The sequence below is a fragment of the Capricornis sumatraensis genome, chromosome X (assembly GCF_032405125.1).
Source record: "Capricornis sumatraensis isolate serow.1 chromosome X, serow.2, whole genome shotgun sequence".
Taxonomy (NCBI): Eukaryota; Metazoa; Chordata; class Mammalia; order Artiodactyla; family Bovidae; genus Capricornis; species Capricornis sumatraensis.
Genome location: NC_091092.1, coordinates 104,425,779 through 104,432,648, shown reverse-complemented (window position 1 = coordinate 104,432,648; position 6,870 = coordinate 104,425,779). Strand labels below are relative to the sequence as shown.

At 44.1% G+C, this 6,870-nt stretch overlaps 1 non-coding gene across 1 annotated transcript; it reads left to right on the top strand.

Annotated features, from left to right (window-relative positions):
• Positions 1–386: 386 nt before the first annotated feature.
• Positions 387–458, top strand: TRNAW-CCA (transfer RNA tryptophan (anticodon CCA)). Its single transcript has one exon. It is a non-coding gene; the product is annotated as a tRNA-Trp (tRNA).
• The last annotated feature ends 6,412 nt before the right edge of the window (positions 459–6,870 follow it).

Here is a 6,870-nt window from a genome sequence, read left to right as displayed (position 1 = left end):
CAGAAGAAGAGTGAGGAGCCAGAGAAGGGACTCTGGTTCCTTGGCTAGCACTGTTTTTTGCTGTACATTAAATCCCCTACATACAAGCGAGTTCCGTTTTGAGAGCACATTCGTAAGATCAACAAGTTAGCTTAGGTACTCAGCTATCACAATCAGCTATATAGTACTGTATTGTAATAGGTTTATAATATTTTTCACACAAATAATACCTAAAAAGCAAACACAGAAAATACAGAAAACACTTTTAATCTTACAGTACAGTACCTTGAAAAGTGCAGTAGTACAGTACAACAGCTGGCAAATAGGAGCTGGTAGAAGTACCAGCTCTGTGACTGCTGCTTTCACACTTGCTTCAGGACATCCTGGGCTTGCAGTAAAGATGGGCTTCCCTGGTGGCTCAGTGGATAAAGCATCTGCCTCCAATGCGGGAGACCCGGGTTCGATCCCTGGGTTGGGAAGATCCCCTGGAGAAAGAAATGGCAACCCACTCCAGTACTCTTGCCTGGAAAATCCCGTGGACTGAGAAGCCTGGTAGGCTACAGTCTGTGGGGTAGCAAAGAGTCGGACACGACTGAGCGTAAAGATACTATACTCTGTATAGTATTCTACAGTAAAATGCACAAGAGCTCAACCACTTGTAGAAGATGCACGCACGTGATAATGTCCGCCAGACACATGAACTAACTTACATGATTACCCATGGGAACACGGATCTTTGAAAGTTCCCAGCTTGAAGGTTCACATGTAGGGGACCTTACTGCAGTTCTCTGATCCTATCCCACATTCTGTCTGCCCCAGGCTTAGATTGTGGATGCCCTGTGCTCAGTCTCTCCAGCTTGGATTGTATATTGCCACTCACCCAGCTGTCTGCCACTCTGGTGTCTGGAGAATATTTGCTCTTCTCCTTAAGATGATGTCTCCAGTATCTCTTAGCTGCTGGATCCCTAACTCCTTGACACAGAGCAAGGTGTTCCTTCTTTCAGTTCCCTTTGTCTTTAGAACTTTGCCTCTCCTCCACTTAGGTCATTGTCTTATATCAGATTGTCTTGTATTAGTCTCTTTCCTTATTATATTGTGAGTTTCCTGGGGGCAGAGTCCAAATCTCTTTATCTTGGCTCAATGAATCCCAGTGAAAATGAAGATCTCTTTAACATGGCCACAGCCATCTTCCTTGCAAGATCTGTATACATGGCCTTTCATATGCATGGGAGCTTTTGTGTTTCAGCTAATCAAAAAGAAAGGAGATTCATTCACATACGTTTGTCTTGGTTGTTTGGTTTGCTTGTTTATTTATGTCTAATGCCAAAACATAGGAGCATAGAGAGAAGGAAGACAGGGAAATGGAGAAGAGGATATAGCCTATGTTCTACCATGGCAGAGGCTGCCGGTGGTCTACCTAAATATCTTAAATATGCTCCCCTATTTCTTATTAACAGAACCTTCATTTTGTTCATGGTGGCAATATGCCCACCTAAAAGTCTACCTTTCCCAGCGACCATGCAGCTAACGGTAGCTACATGCCATCATTGAGATATAAGTAGAATTCATCATCTGGGGCTTCCAGGAAAGCTTATATGGGAGACTCTGTGGTTCACCCCTAGACCTGCCTTCAGGAATAAAGAACTTGTTGTTTTGGCTATTGGAAAAAACTGTTGGCAGACATCTGTTGGCTGTTAGCAGGTGCATGGATTGCCTCAGCTGAAGAAATCATCTTCCCAGGACGCTAGCCACCAATGACTTTTCAATGTGAAGTCTGGTCCCTTCACCCCAGTTGGAATCAACTCCAGAGGGCCATCAAGCTCTGTAGTTCCCATTGGGATTGGTTGAGACCATCATGGGGCTTCCCTGGTGGCTCAGAGGTTAAAGCATCTGCCTGTAATGCAGGAGACCTGGGTTCCATCCCTGGGTCAGGAAGATCCCCTGGAGAAGGAAATGGCAGCCCACTCCAGTATTCTTGCCTGGAGAATCCCATGGACAGAGAGGCCTGGTGGGCTACAGTCCACGGGGTGGCAAAGAGTTGGACATGACTGAGCAACTTCACTTGAGACCATCGTTGTGAATGCATCATGGCCCAACTTCTCCCTCTGCCCACTCTTTCCTCCTTCCCCACCTTCTCCATCTGTTGATGCTAAGAGATGTTTTTGTTGTGTTTAGTTGCTCAGCCATCTTGTGACCATGAGACAAGAGACATGAGAGTAAAGCCACACACTCAAATAAATAAGTAAAATGAAAGCCTAAAAGCATCTCCATTGCTGGTGGTATTGTGGAACCATGGTACAGTCCCAAACTGACTGACTACCTCTGAAATTTTTTGTCCCATGAAAAAGAAAAACAAATCACAATTTGGCTAAGCCACTGTTGAGGGCAGCAAAATCTATTTCTAACTGAAACAACCATTGATAATGCCTGAAGGCTCATTCGCTTAGCAGTCAACAAAGAACCAACATGCTAAAAAAAAAAAAAAAAAAAGAACCAACATGCTTCTACTATTATTTCCAGATTTGTGCTAAGCATTGGGGAAACAGCATTAAATAAGATAGACAAGGTTCCTGTTCTTATAGGGCTTAGATTTACTTGGAGGGGGAGACAGATAAACGAGATAAAGAGACAAGGTAATTGCAGAGTGTGATACAGGCTATGAAAGTAATAAACATTCGTCTCTGCTAATGCATAACTTGCAGGGGTCTACTTTTAAAAAGGTGGTCAAAGAAAGGCTAAGAAGGCCATAACACGATCTCTAAAGAATGAGAAGGATTCCCAGGTGGTTCAGTGGTAAAGAATCCGCCTGCCAAGGAGGAGACACGAGTTCAATCCCTGGGTCGGGAAGATCCCCTGGAGGAGGAAATGGCAACCCACTCCAGTATTCTGACCTGGAGAATCCCCATGGACAGAGGAGCCTGGCGGGCTACAGTCCGTGGGGTCATAAAAGAGTCAGACACGACTGAAGCGACTTAACAACAACAAAGAATGAGAAGAAGTAAGTGATGGGAAGATCTAGGGAAAGCATATGAAAGGCTCTGGGGAGGGTGGGAACGCGTCCGAGGAATAGAGAGGAGGTGTGTGCACCTGGATCCTAACGAGCCTGGGGAAGTAGTGGGGGCCAGAGGACACAGGGCATTGTAGACCAAGGAAATGTACTTGGACTTTAGAGTAATTCTTTCAAATGGGAGACCACAGAAGCAAAGGCCTGCGACATGTTCTGAGCTACTTTGTGAAGGATCACTTTGGTTGTTGTGCAGAATCAGCTGTAAGGTGTCAAGGATGATAGTGGCGAGGTGATTCAGGAGACCAGGTAAGAAAGGACGGAGGCCTGGAATAAGGTCATATCTGTGAAGATGGAGAAAAGTAACGGATTCAGGATTTTCGGGGGTAAATCCAACAGGACTCACTTGTGGATTGAATGTAGAGAATGAGGGATTTAAAAAAAAAGCAAGGATGAGTCCTAGGTGTTTGGATTTAGCATATGGAGGAAAGTAAGGTCATTTATCAAGATGATGAACACCTAAGGGGAACACATATGTGGTGAAAAGAAGAGTAACATTTTATTCTGTGTTAAGTTTGAGATGTTTATTAGAGATTCAAGAGGAAACTTCAGCTAATATTGGAGATGTCATTGCCTGAGAGCGGCCTATGGGACACTATGGGATTGAACCCATGTCCCCTGCATTGTAAAGTGTATTCTTAACCACTGGACCCCCAGGGAAGTTAAGATCTCTTGTTGCTGGAAGCAAAATTGACTGCTGGTCTCAGCTGCTGCACTGCACACTGAGGCCACATGTCCCATAGGCCACTCTCAGGCAATGACAGAATACAGTGGGTGACGAAGGCAGGGCCACTCCTACAAGATGCAGGGACATCTCTCACAGGTGACTTTGGCTCAAGGACTCCATATCGACCTGACTGAACATTTTCTGGAACAGTGCTGCAGTCCAAGACTCTTCCTATCCAAGTGTCCTTCCTCCCACCCTCCCCCCCCACCACCTCCTCCACCAGTGTCAGAAAAGCACCACTGTCTGGAGCCTCTTCCTGCCTTCTCCAGCTTCCCGCCTGCTTTACTTCACAGCTGCTCCCCACCCCATGTCCAATCCAGTCTGCTTCTTGGAGGATCTAAATGAACACAGCTGGGCAGGTAGAAAGATGAGCCTGGAGTGCAGGGGAGAGGTCTAGGCTGGAAATGGAAATCTTGAATATAGATGGTTGAGTACATAAAATCGTGTTACTGGATGAGATGACCTAAGGAGTATGAGTGTAGATTAAGAGAAGAATGGAAGCAGAAGTGTCAGTCACTCAGTTGTGTCTGACTCTGCGATCCCATGGACTATAGCCTGTCAGGCTCCTCTGTCCATGGAATTCTCCAGGCAAGAATATTGGAGTGGATAACCATCCCCTTCTCCAGGGGATCTTTCTGACTGAGGGATCGAACCCAGGTCTCCTGCATTGCAGGTGGATTTGTTGCCATCTGAGCCACCAGGGAAGGGAATACCTCAGACTAAACCTTGGAGTTCTCTTCATAGAGGTTGTGTGCAGGACAAAAGGCAAAAGTGACATGGAAGCTTAGAGATGGGAGTATTTAAAGAAGCCAGGTGGAGGGGCTTCCCTGGTAGTCCAGTGGTTAAGACTCCATGCTCCCAATGCAGGGGGCACAGGTTTGATCCCTGGTTGAGGAAATAAGATCCTGCATGCCACACAGTGCAGCTTAAAAATATAAATAAATAAAATAATAATTTTAGATAAAAATAAACAATCAAGGAGGAGCCAACTGTGCCACATGCTCCTGAGACAAGATGACGTTAGAGGCATGTCCACTGGATTTGGTAACTTGGTAACATGGAGATCAGAGCAGGTAAATTAGTTGGTTTGGTGCTGAAAAAAAATAGAGGTCCTGTGTAATTATTGCTGAGCTCATAAGCTTGAGGTAAGTGAGGAAAATATAGAGGGTTTGAAGAAAAAGAAGAGAGTATAAAATAGTTTTATCAAAAGGCAAAGAACAAACTGCCTAGGGAGGCTTGCCATGTGGTTAGAGTGTCTTTTTGAGGTTTGTGGTCATATGTTTTAAGTGAAACCAATCAGTCCATTTTGAGTAAAAGTCAACAAGCCAGACAAGGACCAAGCTGTCTAGAACTCAAGGGATAAACAGCCAACCAAGTTAGGAAAGAGGTCATTCTTCCCCCATCTCTCTTCACCCCAGATTTCAGTGCAACTTTGACATCCTACAAGTTCAGGGTTAACACCATCAGGAAAGAAATCCTGTGTGCTGAAGCCTTGGGTATGAGCATGGCCCTCAGAAAGGTCGTGTCCTCTGGGAAGCCCTGGAGCAAAGTCCCCAAGGAAGGGACTTGTTCCCATACACAGTTAAGGCTCTTTCTGGGCATTCCCAAAGATATTTGGGGAAAAATTTTGTGATTCTGTAGCCTTTTAGATCAAAATAATGCATTGCTGCCCCTTAGATAGTGAGATGGATAATCTAATGTGTGAACTAGGACAGTGCCCAGGTATTTGGTCAAAGGTTAATCTGGATGCTTCTGTGAGGGTGTTTTTGAATGAGATTATTATTTAAATCAGTGGACTTTGAGTAAAGCAGAATTGCTCTCCATGATATGTGGATGGGTCTTATCCAATCAGTCAAAGGCCTGAATGGAACAAAAAACTGGTCTACTCCAGTAAGAGAAAATTCTGCCTGCAGATGGTCTTTAGATCTGCACTGCAACATTGTTTTTTCTCTGAGTCCTCAGCTTGATGGCCTTGGAACTTGAACTGCAGCAGCAGCTCCTCCCTGGGTCTCCAGGCTGCCAGCCCACCCTGCAGATCTGGGACTCAGCAGCCCCCATAATCATGTGAGCCAGTTTCTTAAAACCAATTTCTCTCATCTTTCTTTCTGTGTGCTTTTCTCTGTCTCCATCTCTCTGCCTGTTTATCCCTCTCTCTGTATGTCTTTCTCTGTGTGTGTGTGTGTGTATATATATATATATTATATATATATGTATATGTATATATATCTATTGATTCTGTTTCTCTGGAGAACCCTGACTAACACAAATATACATTCTAGTATGACCTCATTTGTCCTCAAAGCCTGGAGAAGCCTAGGTACCAAGATTACATGTTTGTTTGTTTTTTTAATCTTCAGAACTCAGAACAATGTCTGTCACATAAGAGCCCACTGAGTATTTGTTGAAAAGATGAACGGATAAATGGATGAATGAATATAATAGAAGGATGGATGGAGAGATGGATGACTGAATGGATGAATGATTGGAGCGATAATTGGATGATACTGTAGTGGAAAGAGCATTGAACTTGGAGTCATATGTTTTGTGTTTCGTCCCCAATTCTACCACTTACTAGCCTTGTAATTTTATTTCTTTATAATAGAAATAGGAACAATGATAAATAACAATATTTGACCTGCCAACCACATAGGAATATTGTGGCAATTGAGTGAGATGCCCAAAGGAGCACCACCCTAGACTGCATTCATAAACCTACAATACTCAGATCAAAGACGTAATAGTTCCATGGTGCTCTGCAGCACTGAGACTGCATGTGGAGTACATATTGTGTGCTCTTGAGAGCTGATGATGCTCTACAAACTGTGAAACACTTTGTACCACCAAAGCACTTTTATTATCATCATTATTTTTTTTCTCAGTCTCTGAGCCTGCATCTGAGGCCTTGCTGTAACTGACCTTCTTGAAAATTCCGAGACGTTCCTTGTTACCTGTCTTCCTGCTAAAGAAGCTAAACTTTTGGGACCACATCTCGGGTTCACTTGACTTTGTCTTGTTCTTCAATGGAAAAGGGAGTTTATTGGTTTACAGACCTGAGAAATAAAAGGCTTTGTCTGGATCTGGGAGTTCCAATTCAGAATCT